The sequence below is a fragment of the Hirundo rustica genome, chromosome 21, assembly GCF_015227805.2.
Source record: "Hirundo rustica isolate bHirRus1 chromosome 21, bHirRus1.pri.v3, whole genome shotgun sequence".
Taxonomy (NCBI): domain Eukaryota; kingdom Metazoa; phylum Chordata; class Aves; order Passeriformes; family Hirundinidae; genus Hirundo; species Hirundo rustica.
Window position 1 is genome coordinate 5,914,262 of NC_053470.1, and position 19,971 is coordinate 5,934,232.

Below are 19,971 nucleotides of genomic sequence, written 5' to 3' on the forward strand. Positions count from 1 at the left end.
ATAGAGACAGCCACTCATCCATCAGAGCTAAAGAAAACACCTCCAATCCAACCCAGAAAAGTTCTTTCCTGTGAACTCCAGCTAACCTAATTAATAGCTTGCTAGACAGGAAAAATTAGGAAGACAGAATTATGGGCTTTGATATGCTGGATTTAGCCAATTTTACTGAGCATAATTTTACTGAGTAACAGGCACTAAGGTCAATAATTAAACTTAGAAAATCAGGGTAAAATCCATACAATAAAATCAAATGTCTGCAGGTAAGCTCTTCTCTCACATGAATTAGTTAAAGGCTGACTTGCTATAGGCCTTTCAATCTTTGAGATACACAATCTTTTATTAAAATACCCAACTTTTACAGCTGATAATTCTATTTTTCTCTACAACTGTCTAATCTCTTTCTTGAAGGGCGCCAAGGATTTGGCTTCATTAATTAGAAATTACCCGTGTGAGGCTCCTACAGAAATCACAGGGGCTTCTCACTCCTGCTGAAACAAATATTTTCAAATCTATACCTAAAAAAGAATCACAAAGCTAAAGAAAGGCCAGGTTGTGCTACTTATAAGCAATGCTTTCTGATTTCGTTTTTTATTTGCTTTTATCCAGTTTGGCTTGGCAAGCTTGTTCATTACTCTCCATTCACATACACCTTGTGCAGAGCACAGTTGGACATGGCTTTTTTTTTACACCATTTTATGGTGTCATTTCTTAATTGGACAGTTTTTCCTTAAAAGGCCTTGCAGAGAGAGAGAGATATGGCTCAATTTTTAGTTTGTTAGCTGGAAGTGCTGTAGAACTCACGGCTTGTGAGACTGTAACATAGATAAGAATTAATAAACATCTGAGTCCGAACACGAAAATCCATCCCGTTCATTTAATCCCGACCCTGGCAAAAAGAAGATAAATACCAACAACTGTGAACACCTTCACTGGATAAAAAGCAACAACTGTGAACACCTTCACTGGATAAAAAGCAACAACTGGGAACACCTTCACTGGATAAAACCCAGCAACTATGAACACCTTCACTGGATAAAAACCAACAGCTGTGAACACCTTCACTGGATAAAACCCAGCAACTATGAACAGCTTCACTGGATAAAACAACAACAACTGGGAACAGCTTCACTGGATAAAAACCAACAATTGTGAACACCTTCACTGGATAAAAAGCAACAACTGGGAACACCTTCACTGGATAAAAAGCAACAATTGTGAACACCTTCACTGGATAAAAAGCAACAACTGGGAACACCTTCACTGGATAAAAACCAACAACTGGGAACACCTTCACTGGATAAAACCCAACAACTGGGAACACCTTCACTGGATAAAAACCAACAACTGTGAACACCTTCACTGGATAAAAAACAACAACTGGGAACACCTTCGCTGGATAAAAACCAACAACTGGGAACACCTTCACTGTGTTCAAGGGTGGAAACACAGAGTTGAGCACCACTGTGCCATCTTTTTTCCTGCCCAAATCTGCAGTTTCTGTGGGCTTCAGACAGATTATTCATTACAAATATTTACCTGCCACCTCCCGGCATGTTTCTTTAAGATCTATATTGCTTGAGAGTGTTACTGACACAGAAAGGGGTTCTTTCAATGTAAAATATTGATTTTCAAGTAAACTTGTCAGTGTGAAGGCTAAAATGGAGAAGGTGAGTTACTGACAAACCTTCTCAGGTCCTTCTTTATTTTATATAAAATATAACACTGATATAAAATATAGCATACTAACTCAATTATTTTAGGCCAGGCTATTCTTTCATTTTTTTTCTTGGAACGGAAATTAGATGAATTTTCTCAGCTAACAGGAAAAGTGGAAGAGTATTTCTTCTCTTAACAGAAAAAGCAGAAACATTTTTCTGACTTGGAGGTTTGCCAAGTCTTACAAAGTCAGATGCAATCTTCCTGAGAGGTTTGGCCTTCTCAGATTAAATTCCATAATCACGTGCATCTCTGAAATGTGGACTCGTGTGCTCCTCCATTTTCTCAAGTTTCTATGTAAAGTTATGTTTTACTTTTGGAAAATAACAAGGAAAGGAAACGTGTTTCATAAAGGAGGCCATTCCTCAAGATCTCAGTCGGAAAGCAACAAGTACACTTCACCATGCAGCACTGAACTGAAAATATTCCAGAGCTACAGTACCAGATTATTGACTGACATTGTGCAGCTTCTCCATAGCTAGAGCCAGGGTGATTAGACAGCAGAAAGGGGTTTTTTCGAGCCAAAACAGGTAAAATTTTCAAAGAAAATAACAAGAACACACAGAAAGAAAAATTTCTACAAAAATGAATTATGTTTTCATACACAGGACTCCTGCAGCTGGCAATCCCTTTCCTAGCCCTGCACAAACCCGTGTTCAAACCAACAAAACACAAACATTTATATTTACACTCATTCAGGGAAGGCAATGACCCTGCTGAGACACTGCCAGGTTACACCCATGGCTGGACTGGCTTTGAAAGCAGTCAGATAATAGAAAAGAGACATTTAAGTGAAATAAATTCAAGCAGCTGCTTCGTCAGACTCATTTTACTTCCTTTAGTTCCAGTACATTCCTGAAACTCCCTTCAGAAAGAACACAGTTATGAAATTACTTTGCACTGTTCCTTCCTGACCAGAGCCAGCCAGCAAGAGCTCAAAAGCTGTGCATGGTAGGAGGGGTGGAGAGGAGAAAACAATTCAATTCTTTTATGTTTACATCCAGCAGGATGCAGCTCTTCTGTCACCATGATCTGGTGGAAACAAACTCTTGATTTGGTTACTCCTTTGATTTCACAACGGGTGGGATCCTCCTGTCAGCAAAGACAACAGGAACATCCACTGTGATAGTCTGGCTGTCAACCCGTGCATTGGAGATCATTCCTTTACTCTGGGAGGTGTCTCATCTCTGTTATACAAAATTAATAGCAGGTTTTGGTGGGTATTTTAAAAGGTGTTTCAGTAAAGACAACAGGAATTTCCACTGTGATAATAATGTCAACCTGTGCACTGGAGATCATTCCTTTACTCTGGGAGGTGTCTCATTTCTGTTATACAAAATTAATAGCAGGTTTTGTTGGGTATTTTAAAAGGTTTTTCCAAAGCACAGCTCCAATCTCTTTGATTCCAACTGCTAGGTATTGACATCCTTGCAAAAATAGCATGTGGGTGACAGATTGGAATAGCATTTAAAAACAAAATGTGGAAATATTCTAACCTCATCATTGAAACAGCAGACACAGCAGACTCAATGTCCTTTTCACAGACTGGGTGGGGTTTTCTTACCTGCATGCTACATTTTTTTTTCTTTTTTTTTTTTTTTAATTGCAATATTCCTGATTGCATTCTTCCAATCTTCCTTGGACTCCCCTCTCAGAGGCAGACACAGCCCAGCACTGGTTCCTGTGTCTCACCTTTGCTCTCCTGGCTTCTCTTCAGAGCCATCAGCACGTGTGACCTGTCCTGCAGCCCTGCCACCAACTGCAGAAACAAAAGTACGAGGTAACCTCAGAGCTGTGATAAAATTCTTCTCTCCCCCAACATTCTTACAAATTATCTAAAAGCACTGCCATTTTAGAGATTAAAGGTTTTACAGTTACATGATTAAACCCAAGGTGAAAGATCAGTAAGGGAAAAAAAAAAAAATCTGAATTCTCCTCAGCCTGTTAAATTCAGTGTTTCAAAAGTTGTCATTTACTACCTGCTTGTACTTAAAGGCCCCAGGTACCCTCCATCCCTGAGCTTGCTCAAATGAAGGCACGGACAGCCAAAGAACCTCCCCAAAAATGGCCTGTCTATCCTTTCTGGTTTTTATTTCACAGCACTTTTTATTTCCCTGTATAGCAGGATATCAAATGGTATTTTTTATTCGTTTTTGAATTTCAGCTTTATGCCATCATTCCTTACATTAAATCTGGCATGCATTTTTATTCAAAGCGTCAACTTTCATCTGTATTCCGTTTATGTTTTGACAAGACTAAGGTTATTACTTTCTCCTGCTTTTCTGCCTGATTATAAGGCTTACATGACTTACACAGATATTTATCAGCAAAGCTGAAGAAGCTACTCTGCCTCTTGTTAGGCATCTGCATTGCTGTTTCCTGTACTGACTTATAGGTAATGTAATCACATTAAGGCTCCAGCACTGTTTATTGTATTTGATCAAATTTGTTTACAAATGGAAACATTACATTCAAGCTGCATTAAAATACATCATCTCCAGAGATCTGCAGATATTATTTACTCATAGGGAAGCTTTCTGTACATATTAATAGTCACTCAGTTCTTCCAGGTACCAATTTTCCTTAATACTTTCAAGACAACAGATGGCATGTATCCCATTCAAACATATCAATGGATAAAAGGAGCACAGCAGCCTTTTGCAGCGCTGCATTTCTGCCAAGGACAAGCACACTGCTAGTGTCAGGCTCCAGTCTGGCTTAAATTAAAGCATATCTGCTCAGATTCCAAACTATAGTTTTGTTATAAAACAGCAATTAGTGATAACAAAGGTAACAAAGCATGAATTAAAACAAAGCTGCATAAAACATTGCCTTCACATAGTATGACTACAGACACAGCTATGCTTCAGAAACCATGAATTATTTATCTCACAAGCAATGGCATCTAATTGTCCCATCAAAGTGATGTGGAAAATTACAGAAGTGCAGTAAAAGAGGAATATCATATGAATTTAAAAAAATAGATGCAATTATTTGAATACAGGCTATGTGACTAATGTCTTATGAAGCTATGACAGCTTTGAGTGCAGAGCAGATTCCTACAGAAGTCCACGACCATTCCACATTAAACCCCTCACCTTTAACAGATCTGGAGGATGAGATGGAATTATGCAGATTGCATTTAGAAGGCTTAAACCAGTGAGTGCTGTCTTACAGAGCCTTACCCTCCAAATCACCAATCAATCCTATTTTTTTCCTGAGACTATCTTCTAGCTGGAAGCATTTTCTGCATATACAACAACCATCTATATTCAACAGCAACAAGACCATTAGGTTGGAGCAGATTATCACTCACCCTCTGTACTGCGCACATGAATGAAATTTAGTTTACACCTCTATCTTATTATTAACTAATGCTACCACACCCCAAAAAACAACCAAGCAAGCAAGTGCACAAGAAAAGCTCATCCAAAGAAAGGAGATTACAGAAAAGTCTTAGTGTTTTGTTTTCCTTTCCAGAGTAAAGACATCTTGTGTTCTTATCTCCTTCCCATATAAGCTTTACAATAGCTACTTCAGAAGAAGTCAAATCAAGTGATTAGTGTTGCTCTGTCTCCACAAAATAGATCAAAACCATGAATAATAAAAGCTGCTGGTAATGTCTCAATGTGAAGTTACTATCGAGGATGAGCTGTGCCTGAAAATGGTATGCAGGGAGATATTCTCTACTTGCTCATTGGCTTGGAAAAATGCTAATGAAATTGTTTATTTTTAAAAGAGAAAAACATGGAGGTATTTTTTTCAGTCTGTCAGCAACTTGTTTCACAATGTATTTCCTGCAGAATGTACGGCAGCGTGTCCTTGCAGAGCCATAAAAGAAAGTTGCTTGTATAACCCGGGAAGGAGGCAATTTACTGAAATTAGGTAATTCACCACTTGGGAAAAAGGGCTCTGTGCTCTCCCTGGAAAAGCCCACAGCATCTCTAAGGAAAGGCAGGGCATTCTCTGCCTCGTGCTGCTCATCAGCCAGACTGCAGGCACTGCTGCTCGTTCGGTGACGTGTCAGGGAGCTGAGGCAGCTCTCACAGCTCTGCGCCACTCCTCACTGCAGCTAACACACCCAGCTTGCAGGCAGGACATCCCCAAAAGGATGTGCATAAAGGATCTTCTTCAGACTAAAAACACAAAGATTTTACAGCAGTTACTGGGAGACCTCAAACCAAACAACTTCCAAGCAGAAAATCCCTTTTTGTGCTTTCTTTGGCTTTGCTTTGCTTTCTGCCGAAGCTGAACATTTTTGCACAAAATCTTGCAGTTTTGATTTCCATTGGTAGACTGAGAGCTATTTGTAATGATGCCTTGAATTTTAACTTTCATGTATTTCAGGTTCTGTGCTGCCCAGGTGCAGCTCTGAGCTCACACTCAGGGTCACTCAGCTCTCTCCATGCAGCAGGGACACAAAACAAATCCTTTTCCTGCTGCACACCAAGGACAACTTTCAGCCCAAAAGCACAAACAAGGGTGACTGGAGGGAGGAACAAGAAGGATGGGACCTCACAGCCTGGAGCTGGGATTGGACAATTAAACCCCAAAGTGCAAATGGACCAAAACTGATCCAAGTGTGAGACCTCGTGACCCTTTGTCCATTTTGTGACCATTTTGGTTCCACCTTGGGTGCAGCCCTGGCCAGGCTCTTGTCCTGCCCAAGGTGGATCCTAAAGGCCTTTCAATACATATCTACTTCATTCTCTGGCAGCCAGGACCCTGCCAGCTGCCAGCTCTGTGTGCAAGAGGAGAAGTGGGAGAGACTGACAGGGGACACTTCAAACCCTCCTGGCTCTTCCAGTGGGATCTGAGTGAGGTGCAGCTCCAGCTTTCTGTTACTGACACCTCCAATGTGCCATTATCAGACCTGAAAATCCCTAACACTTTCAGACTCTTATTTTAAGTACTGTTTATCAATAGAATGATTTGTCTGACCTGGAGCCCACTCCCCTCTTGTTTTTGAAAAGTCCAGCTCCCTTCTGCAAATGGTCCCTCTACTTCACTCCAAAAACAAAGCTAGAATTCATTCTGAAAAAGTTACTGAATGTTTACTTTTTAGTAACCTACTGCATTTCCATAATTCTTACATTTTTTCTGACTTAATGGTAACAGCAAGTATTGCACGTGCAAGTTCTTCCCAAGAAGCAAAATCTGTTCAGATTTATGTTCCCCATCACTCAGGCACTTTTTCCAGGGAAGCAAAGTCCATTTCCAGTTTTCAAGGCGATCACTGAATTTCAAGGCAGTATAAACACAAGTGAAGAGCATTTAAGAATATAATTTTCACTCCTGTGAGGATGCTTTCAAAAATTATCAGCTTAATATCCCCAAAATGTAATACTATTTGCAAAGGGAAATGCATTCTTCTATGGATGCTTCGCATATCTTATAACCCATGTTGCATAAAACTGCATTCTGTGCTCCCTGGGTGTAGAAAATCAAAATAATACTCGTGACAACAGTACTGACAGAAATATTTTCATGTTTTAAGCGAAAATCTTTTGATGCCACATACAACACCAGTTATACATATGCCAGGTAGGAATTCATTCAGAATTATTTTACTTTTTAAGTCTTACCTTTACATTAAGCACAATTTCCCTTCCATCCTGATCTGGGTTTCAATTTGAAATTCTCCCTTTATAACCACACGCAGCAGCAGGTAAATTTCATTCTGCCAGTGAAGAATATGTGCTGTGTCCTGTGGCAGACTTCTCAGTGTCAGCACAAATGACTACCCATTAGAAAATTTAAAAAGTCTTAATAATGTCATCACTCAAGTGTTTTCAACATTCATCTACATCTCACTTAAGTTTGGAGGGTGAAACAGATTTTAACGTTGCAGTGATAGTAGCTCCCTACAAGGCAGCCAAATGAGTGTCATTTATCCCCCTTCAGGCTTCAGCAGAACCTAAAGAGTTCCACTAAGAGCAAAATTAACTGGTCTGGGTTTCGAGAGCTCCATGTGCTATGCATAACATCTGTGCAGCTCCACAATTTTGGGAAAGATTTAAACAGTCCCAGGAGTTAATTTCTTTTTCCTGCCAGGCATTATGAAGCCTTGAATGCCTCACTACCTCAACAATACTGGATTTATCTTCATAGTCTGCAGTTTATACAAGTCTTGGGTTTCCCATCTCTGGAATCACAGAATCAGATAGATGGGAAAAGACCCCTGAGACCAGAGTCCAAGCTGTGACCCAACAGCACCCACAGGCACTGAGGGCTATCTCCAGGCTTTCCTTAAACACCTCTAGGGACACTGACTCCAATGTCTAATCACAGAAAAGCTGCATAAAACAGTTCCAGTTATAACAAGTGGCACAAATTAAAAAAAAAAAAACAAAAACAAAAAACAGTAACAATTAAAGCCTCAAAGATTATTCAGCTTAAAATGGCAATTCCCACAGGAATCATTTTCCATCGAGCCCCCATATTTTAAGAGGTGGGTTTCCTAATATTAGATGCCTACTAATACCCATTCCCTCCCCAGAAATGAACGATATGTTTACTCCAGGACAACTGGGTACAGTTCTGCTCAAGTCTTTTTCTTTGTAAAGTTTTCAAAGCACCTGTGTCTGGAAAGCCACATCCCCAAGTGTTTAAAGAGCTGACAACACTGTCTTTGAAAATTTGTGAAGGGTTTTAGCAAGTAAAAGGACCATGAAAGAGGAAACGTAGCATCTATCTTCAAAGCTGGTGAAGGGATGGAGCACTCAGGTGTCTTGTAGAACCTGTGTAGTCTACAGTGTGAAGGTCTTGAGAATTATGATTCTGATCTCTAATAACATATAAACTTCTGCTAAGACTCTTCCAAAAGTTGAGGGAAACGTTCTGGCTCTCTCCCACTTACATTTTCTGGTCTCTAATAAATACTGTGACCTCAGCTGTAGTCTTCCTCCCAAAGACAATTTGTAGCCCCTCTGGAAAAGGGACTATCGTGTTACTCTATTAGAATACAGAATTCATCCTCTTCTAGTCAACTAATTTGTATGGCATATGGGTATTTAATATCTTTAAGAGCATTCAACAGCTTACAAGAAATTTGCCAAGAGGTCAAGGACTTATTAGAATACAGCCATATTCATGCTGAGGAGAATCACATGCATTTAATTTCATTATGAATAGAAGCAAAACCCCAAAGCATTCTCATGTTAGGCAAAGGAATTAAGATCTGAGCATCTACTCAGCCACTTCTGCCTCACCCTTGCTGTTTGAAGCAATCTGCAGACAGAGATTCACACTAACGGTACATCAAAAATACAGCTCAGCCCTGCTCCCTCTGCTCCTTATTAGACCAAACCACTTAATTCTGGTTAATATAACATCCTTACAACATTTTAGAGGAATTGAGTAATTTTCTATTTTAAATGAGGAAAACTTTTTCAACACAGATCAATGGCTCAAAAAAAGTCTTGATTTGGGGTCAGTCAAAACTCACAGAGACACAGTATTTCTAAGTTCCCATAATGAAAAACATTTTGGGGTAACAAGGTCTAGATCTTCATCAAAATGAGTTCCATAATATTCACTGCAGCCAGAGTAAATAACAAAACCCAAGGCATTCAATTCCACCTCATAATTCAATTTTCACCTTGTAATAGGTAAAGACACGATCTTTCAGAGCACAGAAATCTCTCTTCTGCTTCATGATCTACAAGAGGGACACTGAAGAACTCGACTCTTAATAAAGCACGCGGCCTTGGGAACAACCTGATGGAAATTAAGAACGATTTCACATACACCTTCACCCCCCCTGAACAGGGGAACCCTTGACAGCCAAGTAGCCCGTGCACTGACAAGGTTAAATCCCTGCACATCCAGGATTAATCCCTAGGGTGAGAGAGCCAAAAGGCTGGGGCGAGTTTCCCAAAGCCCTGTGACGCTCTGAGGCACAGGATTTCAAGGGCTGAACCCAGACAAGCCTTCTCAGTCATATTCACAACCTCATTTATCTATTTCCTGCAGGCTTGGCGTGCTCCCAGACTGCGCTCACTATGTGTCACCCAGGAAAAAAAAAAAAAATAAAAACCATATCAGATTGTGATTTAACTTTTAAATTAGTTAAGTTTTCTCTTCCTGGAACATCTGCTTTTGTGATGCTTTCCATGTGCCACAGGGTGTTGTAACAGTAATGTATAGTTACAAGTGGACTGCACTTGACAGCCATTAATAGTAAATGACATTTAGAGCCATGGTGATGCACAGGGAGCCCTGCTCCCTTTCTGCAGCTTTTTTCTTCCTGAGGATAACACAAGGCAGCAGCAAAGGGGGAAGCTGCAGCATGGAAAATCCGTTTCACAGGTTCAGCTGATGGACAGGAAGTCATACCCAGAAGGATGAGCTTTTCCCCCCCCTTAAATAAACAGAGTAAGAAAATTCTGCATGATAGACGGAGCAATGAATGCAATTGTGCCTGTACTCCTGGAGCACACTCCCCACAGCCTGTCACCAAATGTTACTTGAAAATATAAATCCAGGATGACTTGTCATGAAAGCAGCAGATAAGAGAAGCAAAGAAGGAGCAGTGCACAAGCTGGTGAAGGGCAGCAAAGGAGAAACAAAACTGGGTGGGATAATAGAGAAATCTCTTTGGCCACTACATAGATTCAGAAGGTAGATGGCCCGAGAGGCATTTGGAAGTTTGCATCTGTTTTGCCTGTGGAAAAACTGGAATATGACTCTTCAAAAATATTCAGAGCAAAAGGAGTTGGTCAGGAAAGAACATGGTTAAGAAAACAAAACAGATTCAGCTTGGAAATAGGCAAAACAGAGGCTGTGGACAGACTCAGCTGCTAAGGCCATCCTCCTGACATGGTTTGCTTTCTTAAACTACAAACACGTGGCAAAGCTGATGCCATCAGGAAGATAATATCTCAGAAAAGCAGTCAGGGTTTCTTTTCCTTTTGAAATAATGGGAAGCTTTTACTACATGCACTGTAATTTAATTATTACTTCCATGTCTTGTTAGGAAAGCATTAAAGTGTGGGGACGTACAAAGCAAAGCTATTAACTGATCTGATGACTTGACTTAGTTATTCTATTAGCATACCTGATGACTAATATTAAGAATTCCAACAGAGATTGGGACTGAAGCTGGTAAATCTAAAATCTCAGTGTCTGCTTTGCTTGAAAGAAATTATTCTCAAAGAAATTAAAGGAAGTGACTGAACAAGTGCACTGGAGGATTCATTTCCGGCACACTTTGTGTAGAGGGGGTGAGAGCAATGGAAAAGTAATGTAACCACCCCTGAAAACTAAATTAATTTGTAGGTACCTGTGGCTACAGCCCAATCTTTTGTCACTTCTCTCATTAATGGCTGTAATTAAGTCTTTAGTTTAATTATTATTATTTATTAAGTAATAAGCATTTTAGCAGTATTTTTGCCTTCCAGGAATTCCAGGTAACTCTTGTGGAGAGCAAACATTACCTGTGTGCACGCTGGGCACAGGCACAGCCCCACAAACATGAATCAAGCTGGGCACAGCAGCACTCCCTCGTGCCCTGCAGAGGTGCCCGAAGGCAGCAGCCCAGAAGCAGCACAGAATTCAGCGTGATTCTGCCATTTTTGGTACTGCAGAGGCTTCTGCAGCGCTCTGGAGCCGCACCAAGTTGGGTTGGGATGAGTTTCATCCTAGGAGGTACAGCAGCTGTCCATTCCTAGGATGGCGATTATCTGCACTGTTACTTTAATTAAACCTCAGGCTCAGATTCCGTGTCCACTCTTAGGTAGATAATGCAAGAGGAATGCACGCCATGCCTTGGAATGAAGAGCAAGAACGCAGCTCAGGCAGGCAGAGTGTTCTCTCCTAATAAAAAAAATCCAAGAGAAAACTGCAGACAGCATTACTCTGCTCAGAAAGAACTTTCCCCCAGCTGCATTAGCTGCTCACATCATAACTACTCTGAAGTCATAAATGGCAGCTCTCCCTGCCAAGGCTTTTGTTTGATAAAGGTCAGTCCAAGAGTAAAATTTAAGAGTGTTATGATGTTTATCTTAAAATAGCAATTCACTCCCGGAATTGGAATTTACGAAAGGAATTCTGCCAAAACACTTGTGTTTGAAGTTTATGCTGATTCATCCAGCTGAAAGTTTGGCCACTGGCTGGGGAAGTAGCACACCAGACAACACATAAAGGATGATAAATGCGAACAGGACATGCAGGAAATAAAAGCTGGAAGAACTTCAAGCACCTCCTCAGGCAACAGAATGTACAATCGCTGCCTCTTGCAGCAATTTTAACCCAGCTTGTTGTGCTCCAAGTTGAGACATTCTTTATGTAATCAATATAGAATGACAGATAAGGAGCATCTAACTGGAAAGCCAAGCACAGATAACCCAGCAACATCTGGTCCACACAAATGATCCCAGGGCTGGGCAGAGGGAAAGGAATCAAGGCCAGAATAAAACATCTTTGATCTGTGCTCGGTCATTAGGGGTCTGACAGTGAATCCCTCAGGTCACCCAGAGAGCAGGAACGGGCAGAGGAAACTCCTCTGGTGGTTTGCCACCACCCATCCTTCAGACAGAACACAACCAGCAGCTCAGCATTCACTGCAACAGCAGCATCCTCAAACACTTCCCTCCCTCCTTCAGCAGGCAGGCCCTGCAGATATTTGGCACAGGACACGAGGCATAGGGAACTCAGCAGGTTTTGTCCTCCTGCACAGCTGAGTGGCAGATCTCAGCTACATGAGCTTGTATCTTATCCCAGAATTTGCCCGAAGTAATTTTTTTCTTTTTTTTTTTACCTCTTAATGTGCACATTCACAAATACACACATCTAAAACTAAGAGTTTTCTGTTCCCAAACGCTCACATGCTCTTCAGAAAGGAAATTAATTATATCCCTGTACTCAAAATAGCCAAAGCTCCTGAAAACAGCTCTCAGATAAATGGGAAAAGAGATTATTAAAAAACATAATTTCACAATTAGAAACGTGAAATCAGAATATGTGTCTCCTATTTGCTAAAGACTTGCTTTGTCCCGTTTAAAACGCCAGTGCTCTGATTGCTGTGCGCTACTTGGAAGTGATTGCTGGAGACTAGACTCACAAAAGGAGATCACTAGAGAAAAATACCCCAGTGCCAGGTTTGTGCTCTGGCTCCCAGCCTGGAGGTTTGAAAATGCTGTGGCCTCCAGACACAACCCAGCCTCAGCTGAAGAGAAAAGCACAGCCCAGTGCCCTGAGGAAAGCTCAGATTTCGAAACCCCCTCTGTAGCAGCAGCTCTGTTCCTACAAACAGGGAAGGGCAGTCAGGAATTTCTGTGTGAGGCTGGTGTGGTTTTAGCCCCACCAGGGTTCATCACACTGAGGGATGCCAGCAACCTCCCAGAAATGGCTCAAGAAAAATTACCGGGAATGATAATCCGAGGGGGTTTGAAAAAGGTTTTAATTAAAGCAAAAATAACCAACTACACAAAACAAAAGAGTAAAAGCCGTGCACAGTGCAGGGAGGTCCCTTGCACCTGCGAAGACACCCCGAAAATCCCCGAGACACTCTCTGCTCTCTCTTAAGTATTCAATGGTCTAGGAGGTGTTTTTGGCAAGCTGCCCAACAGAAAACAGCCACATTCCTCGAGGAACAGCTCAAAGATCCAACTGGTACCTTTATCCTGACACTGGGCCAATTATGGTGAAAAGAGCATGGAAGTTTCTGGTTCTTCTTCCTTCAAAGTTCAGCGTTGGAACCCTGGGCACTGAGAATTTCAGACTTTCTGTGCTCACAGGTACTGACCCCCAGGAGAATACTGCATTGGGACCGAGGCTGTGGAGAAGGCTTCCAAAATTGAGTGACAGCACTGGGATTGTGGGTGTGTGGTTTGCATAAAAGTGTGTGATATCACAGGGTGGAAAACTTAGAGTTTAAGGTTTTAGAACACAGTAATAGATATAAAGCAAGATGGAGGTTTTAGGGCAGAGCCTGAGTCCTTCTTTTTCACCTTCTTCACGGGTTTGGGTGGTGTTGTGTAACTGGGTAAAAAAATCCACATTGCGGGCCACGGGTGGTTGGTTATTGGGTTAAAAGTAAAACTAATCTAGGTGTCATCTCATAATTGGACCGTTTATCCTTAAAAGGCCTTGTAGAGAGAAAAATAGGGGCCATTTTTAGTTTGTTAGCTAGAACTGCTGTAGAACTCACCACTTGTGAGACTGTAACATAGGTAAGAATTAATAAACATCTGAATCCGAACACGAACTGCATCTCATTCATTTAATCCCGACTCTGGCAAAAAGAAGATAAAAGCAACAGTTCAGGGGTGAAGCTTACACCCTTTTCCTAATATGGGAATCCCTCTGGGCTGTGGGGTGCACTGCAAGAGGGCAGACTGCAGGAAGAACCTCCCAGCTGCCCCCAAGGACAGCAGCTCGGCTGTGGCTCAGAGCTGCAGAGCAAAGCGGGTTAAAGCAGCGTGCCCCGGTGATGAGCACGCACAGGGGGACAGGAACAGATTTAGGTCACCCTGCAGCAGCCTCAAGGATGCAGAAGCCATGCCAGGGAGTCATTTACAGCACACTCCTCCCTGGCTGCTCCAGGGGAATGGAAACCTGCAGAGCGAGTGCCCGCCTGGGAGGTCAGCGCGCTGGAAATTCACATCCCACCTGCTGCTGCGGTGACCTCCACGTGTGTGGAGCTCCAAACGTCCCAGACTGAATTAATGCCTGAAAAAGCTGCTCTCCCCCAGTTCAGGGGGCACTTTTCTTTCACTTCAGTCTGTTCAAGCCTTTTAATTGTAAATTCCTTTGGGCAGGGAGTGTCATATTTATACCGTGAGAGTCTGCTTGTGGGAGGATTTTGTAGCTGCTGCTCTAAGAATAGTAAACACAAAAAGCAGAACTGGCAGAACAAAAGCTTAACAAAACCACGAATCATCACAATTTCCAATTCCAAAGAACCTAAATAGGGTAAGGCAAATATTTTGAGGATTTAGTTGAAACAGCTCCTCAAAACCTGGAAATATGGGGTGCCTACACTTCACAAACCAACAGAACTCTTCCCTTTGTTTGCAACCCTTCCTTAGAAAACCCCAAGGTGCCAACAGGGACCCCGTGAAACACAAAAACAAATCCATGAGCTTGCCAGGCTGCCTCTGAAAAGAAGAGTCATACAACCCAAAGCTGCAGGGTGAAACACAAACCAGGGGAAATCCTCTGAATACAAATCCCCACCTGGGCACCTGTAACCTGCAGAATGCAGCCACTGCAGCGCTGTGGGACAGCCGAACGTGTGCGTGTGGGACACCGCAGGGATAACAGCACTCTCCGGGGCAACACGCAACTGCAATTATTGCTTTACTAATCAGCTCTAATGCAGATGCTTCCACACATTCACAGCCATGGAAATGGGGAGCTGCACACTGCCTTGACGGGAAATGCTGATGATTGTGAGCGATGGACTGCTTCATCTCCCTGCCCACAGAGAACAGGGATGGATTAATTGTTACCTTATTTATTATTTACACTGCAATAATGACCTGAGACCAAATCCATATATTTTTCTGCTAACACAGGCACTGCTTGTGAACGTGTCTTTAGCAGATCATTCTTTTACGGGCCTTAGTGAAATGTTTAACGTGAAACTAAAAGAGGACTGAGGCTGGCTGGGAGCCCAGACACTGAACCCACTATCTACACTGCTTCCAGATCACCTCAAGAATCATCTGACAGCTCTCATTTCCATGCCCCCATCCCCCTGGGGCCTGGCTTCTCTCTTAGTTCCTCATCCAGCACCACTTTCTGCCCATGGCCAGGGGAGCCACCAAATGCAGAATGATGACCATGCACAGGCAGCTGAAGAGTTAACAGGCTAAAGCCAGGCCTAAGGCTAAACCCAGGGTTGAAGGCAGTCTTGATCATCAAGCTACAGGATTTTCAATTCACAAGGCTAACTATGTTTCTAGATGAAAAAAAATATAATTAGCTTTGCCTGGGGGGCCACAACCTAACAAATATACCAACAACTGTGCTGATAGGACAATGCAGCAGCGAAAGCCAGGGATTAAAATGTGAGCAAAAACTAATGTTGAGTGAAAAAGGGTACAGAAACCACTAGGAGCCCAGAGTAAATCAAAATCATTGGAAGAACTCAAACACGGGTGGTAAGAGCTAATCTAATTATACAGTGATTGGTTTGACAAGCAGCTTCTGATTATGGCTCATGCAAGGAAGAGAGAAAAAGGGGTATTTCTAAATCTATGAAATGAAACCAGATGTATTTTGGTGCTTTCTTGAGTTGGCTGAAAGCATGAAACAGAAACATTTCATAGGATCATATCTGTTTTCATGGCAGAGTGTCAAAACACAGATTTCATCTTGACTACTTTAAGACATTTTCTCCTGAAATGCTGACATTTACATCTTATCTCAATTGGGCATTATGTCAAAAAAAATCACTTTTTTCTATTAAAAAGTGAGGGTTTTTCCAGTATCTTTTGTGAAAAAAATCAGTTTTGCAACCTAATGGTATATAAAAATCTATTTTCCATGTTTCAGAACATGCACCTATTTTTTTTTTTCAAGTTATCAACATACAAGTTTCAATTCACCTGTTTGCTCACTTGGGCATAGAAGTCACGCATGGCCATTTCAGGATCAGGGGTTTTGAAGCCTGTGTATGTTCAGGTGGTTGAATAAACTGGAACAACTGAAGTTAAAGGAAATATCCACTGAACTCTGGATGTTTCCAGCTTTCAGCAAAGCAAAAGTGTTTTCAATGCAAATACTATTTTAAATTAGCAGGGAAAAATCAGAATAAAGTATTAGCTACACTTTTTATTTTGGATTCAGGAACAAATTTAGATTAAACCTTATTTTAGGATATATCAAGCAGCCACCGATGCAAAATATTTTTTACCAAAAAATGGTCACTGTATAAAGGAGGGGAGAAATTTGTAGAAAAGCATTTATTTGGTCATAGTTACTATTTAGGAATGCTAAAAATAAACAGCTACTTACTTTTAGAATGGAAGCTGCTGATGTACTTCAAAGGGGAGGGCAGGCAGGTGGAGTGTTTTTGACAATATTTCCCCCGTGCTCTGAGCACACACTGCTGACAATCTAATGAGGTGCCTTTCCAGTACGAGCTGTAGGTCAGAAAAATCCATGATAAAAGTAATGACTCTCTTTTTGAAGATCTGTGGGTCAAAGAAGAGGCATGACATGACTACACAGCAACTCTGTAATGTTAATTTTGGCTGTGTTCCTGCCTTTCCCTCTCCAAAGCGGTACATTGTCAATCCCCTCACACATCACTGATGACAGTGATTTGCTCGCCTGCTAACGGATGGAAAGCTTTCTGCTGTGAGATATACTTAATAAAATTTTCTCTCTCTCCCTCTTGGGCCCATTATTAGCAATTGAAATGTATTTATTACGGTAAAAAAGGTGGTGCCTCAAGCTGAGGGCTATTGTCACGCTCACACTCGTTTGAAAGCTGTGCTGACAACACACCAGCACTGCTGCACCAAGGAAAGAATCCATGTCACAGCTCCCAGCCCCAGGGTGCCAACACACCCCAAAGGCCAGCATTCCTCCCTCCTCTCAGCTGGAAAATTCTCTTGGAAAATAAGATCACATATTCCATCCCATTACTCTAGAAAAGTCTGCATCTCCATTAACGTCATCTACAGGTTGTTATTTGTTCTGCCAGATTAACCAGAAAGTTTGAAGGTACAGACAACACATTTGTTCTAATTAAAGTTACCTCAGCTTAAAAAATTACTGCACTATATTTTCTCCCACAGAGAACATCTAATACATTTGGCTAAAATATCGAGAGATGGTTACAGATGGTAAAATGCATTTCTACATTTGAGAGCCCCAGTCAACTCAGGTGTATTTGCATCGCTAAGCTTTTCTTGGCTTTGCTCTTTTGAGGTGAAATGTCCCATACTTCCCTTTCAGAGAAAATAAAAGTATTTGAGGGCTCAAGAAGCTCAAGAGTCAAGAAAACCATTTCCTACCAAACCACCCTCTCAACTGGCTTGAAATGAAATGTCAGCTGAAAAACCCCACTGGCAGAGCTTGGTGCTTCTCACTGACAACATCATGAACAGAACTCACAGTGCTGCTGCTCTTTTCTTTACTTTTCTCCATCTATTTTCTCCACCTGTGTTCCAACCAGACAGCTGTTCCTCTGTGAATGTGGAAAGATAAAATCAAGGCCAAATTCAGTTGTTACCTCTGACAGCAGACCAAGAAGGCAAAATCTTTTCTTATATTTGACTTTTACCTTGGCTTCCCCCATGCCAGCTTCACAAGTTGTTCTGTCCTGGTAGTTGTTGACAGCAGCTATAAAAAGCATAATATATTCATTTTCAAAATTGTACTTATAAATAACACTTCCATGACAGCTGGACCAGACGTTTTCCTGTCCTAAATGAGGTGTGCTTAGGGAGGAACAGGAGAAAGGAGAAAAACAGGCACTTTTTGGCACTGCAGCTCTACTTTAAGCTCTAACCCTCTCTCTCTCATTCAAAATTATAAAATAAAGGATGACATGATAAAAAGGATGACATGTAGCAACACCATTAAATAAAAAGAAGACCATCATCTTGACAAAAGCAGAAAGAAACTTCATGAGTGAGTTTTCTTTAAATAAAACAACACTTATCTTGTCAACAATTGGCCAGGAGCTACCTTTGTTTACACTTGTATTTTTAAAACAAAAAGGAGTGGAACAGTTTGGGGACATAATAAAGAAAGGGGGACTTTGGCAATAAATTCATAAGAAATATACGTTTCACAGACATATGCCAATTCTAATGAAGTTGGGGTAAGGGAGTCTCTGGCAGCAGGCAGATCAACATATGGAAAGGGGAAAAAAAAACCCCTAAACCAAAACAAACAAAAATAAAACTCCACAATTATTAACAGGGAAAAAAAGGAAACCAGATTCAAATCTCTGCTTGTTTAGAGATTGTAAATTCCCTACAGAGCTTCTTAAAGCATTGCTTTTTCACTCACTCTCATGAAAAATGTAGGTCTTAGTCCTTCTCACTTTAGAATGGAAATGTCAACACCCTACAGATTGGAAGAGAACATCTCACCTAGCCTGTGGCAGCCAGACCCAACATGAACCACGGAGCTGATTATTAGTGGCAAAGTGTATTTCTCTTCTCCAGAGAGTCAGACCCAACAGCTGGTGGTTTTTATTCACCTCTGTGTGCCAGGGATCAGCCCCTTCCTCTCCAAACGTGAGGAGAAGCCCGTGGAAAGGTGAGAACAGCTCCGTGGCTAGCACATTTCCTCTCACTTCCCTGCATCTCATGGCTCGACTTTTAACACTACCACCCTCAAGGGAGGTGATGGGAATCTCTTTAATATTCTGCAGAACTCCAGCTTATGACAGCTCTTTGTTCGAGGCCGTGGAAGGAGGCAGTAGAAGGCTTCACAGAAAGGCAAATGCAGCAACACAGGAAGCAGAGAGGGGATGATGCAGCTTCCCTTGAGCAGTGGCCCCTGGCTCTGAGCATCAGATCCCCCAGCTGCTGCTGAATGATCAAGGAGCAGGGTAGGAAGCAGATTGCTTTTTGTCTGCAGGAGGCCAGGAGATTAGCTGCTGCGCCTTCTGTAAGCATCACTGCAATTGTGGTCTTGAGGAAAAGCCAATACATAACTTCATACAAGGATTAAACTAAATCCAGCAGCTCTGGAAACTGAAGCAACATCAGCTGCTCCGTGTCTCGAGCGGCACATTTAGGCACGAGCACACGTGGCAACCTCTCTGTAACTTTCCTGAGGCGTTTCCTTTGTTCCAGCAGAAGCCCCACATGCATCTCCTGCATTTTAAGGTGCAGAATCACAATTAAGGCAATGAGGTTGCAATAAGTTAATGTTTATTTTCTCCTTACCTTTGTTACTCAAGAGGCTGTTAGGTGAGCTGATTTATAATTTCAGTTTAAGTGCCATGAAAGACGCATAGATCCTTATTTACCTGTGAATATAAGTAAATAAAATAACGTAACCTGATTCACCTATTGACTGCCCTGAAATGATGGCTTTAAACCCCTTGCAGTGCCTTGCCACAGCCTCAGAGCCCGTTGGCAGGGGACTGCCGCTGTTACCTGAGCTGCTCTGTGCACTGCAGAGCACCAGAGACGTCGCCCTGCTGTCCCAGATGCTGAACAAAATCACTAAATACAGCAGCAACACTAACTCAGCCCTATTCCAGCCTCGAGGGCCGTAAGACAAACAATTACAAACGTTCAGCCACATATAACCAGCTAAATTCTTCACCACAGTGGG

At 41.8% G+C, this 19,971-nt stretch overlaps 1 long non-coding RNA gene across 2 annotated transcripts; it reads right to left on the reverse strand.

The window, feature by feature from the left end:
* Positions 1-3,447: 3,447 nt before the first annotated feature.
* LOC120762158 (uncharacterized) lies at positions 3,448-19,661 on the reverse strand. Of its 2 annotated transcripts, none has more exons than XR_009208465.1 (5): positions 19,578-19,661; positions 17,957-18,015; positions 17,788-17,860; positions 16,681-16,859; positions 3,448-3,475 (listed from the first exon to the last, which is right to left on the reverse strand). It is a non-coding gene; the product is annotated as an uncharacterized LOC120762158 (long non-coding RNA). The 2 variants fall into 2 exon arrangements; XR_005703845.1 differs by lacking the exon at positions 19,578-19,661 and adding an exon at positions 18,774-19,017.
* Positions 19,662-19,971: the final 310 nt, after the last annotated feature.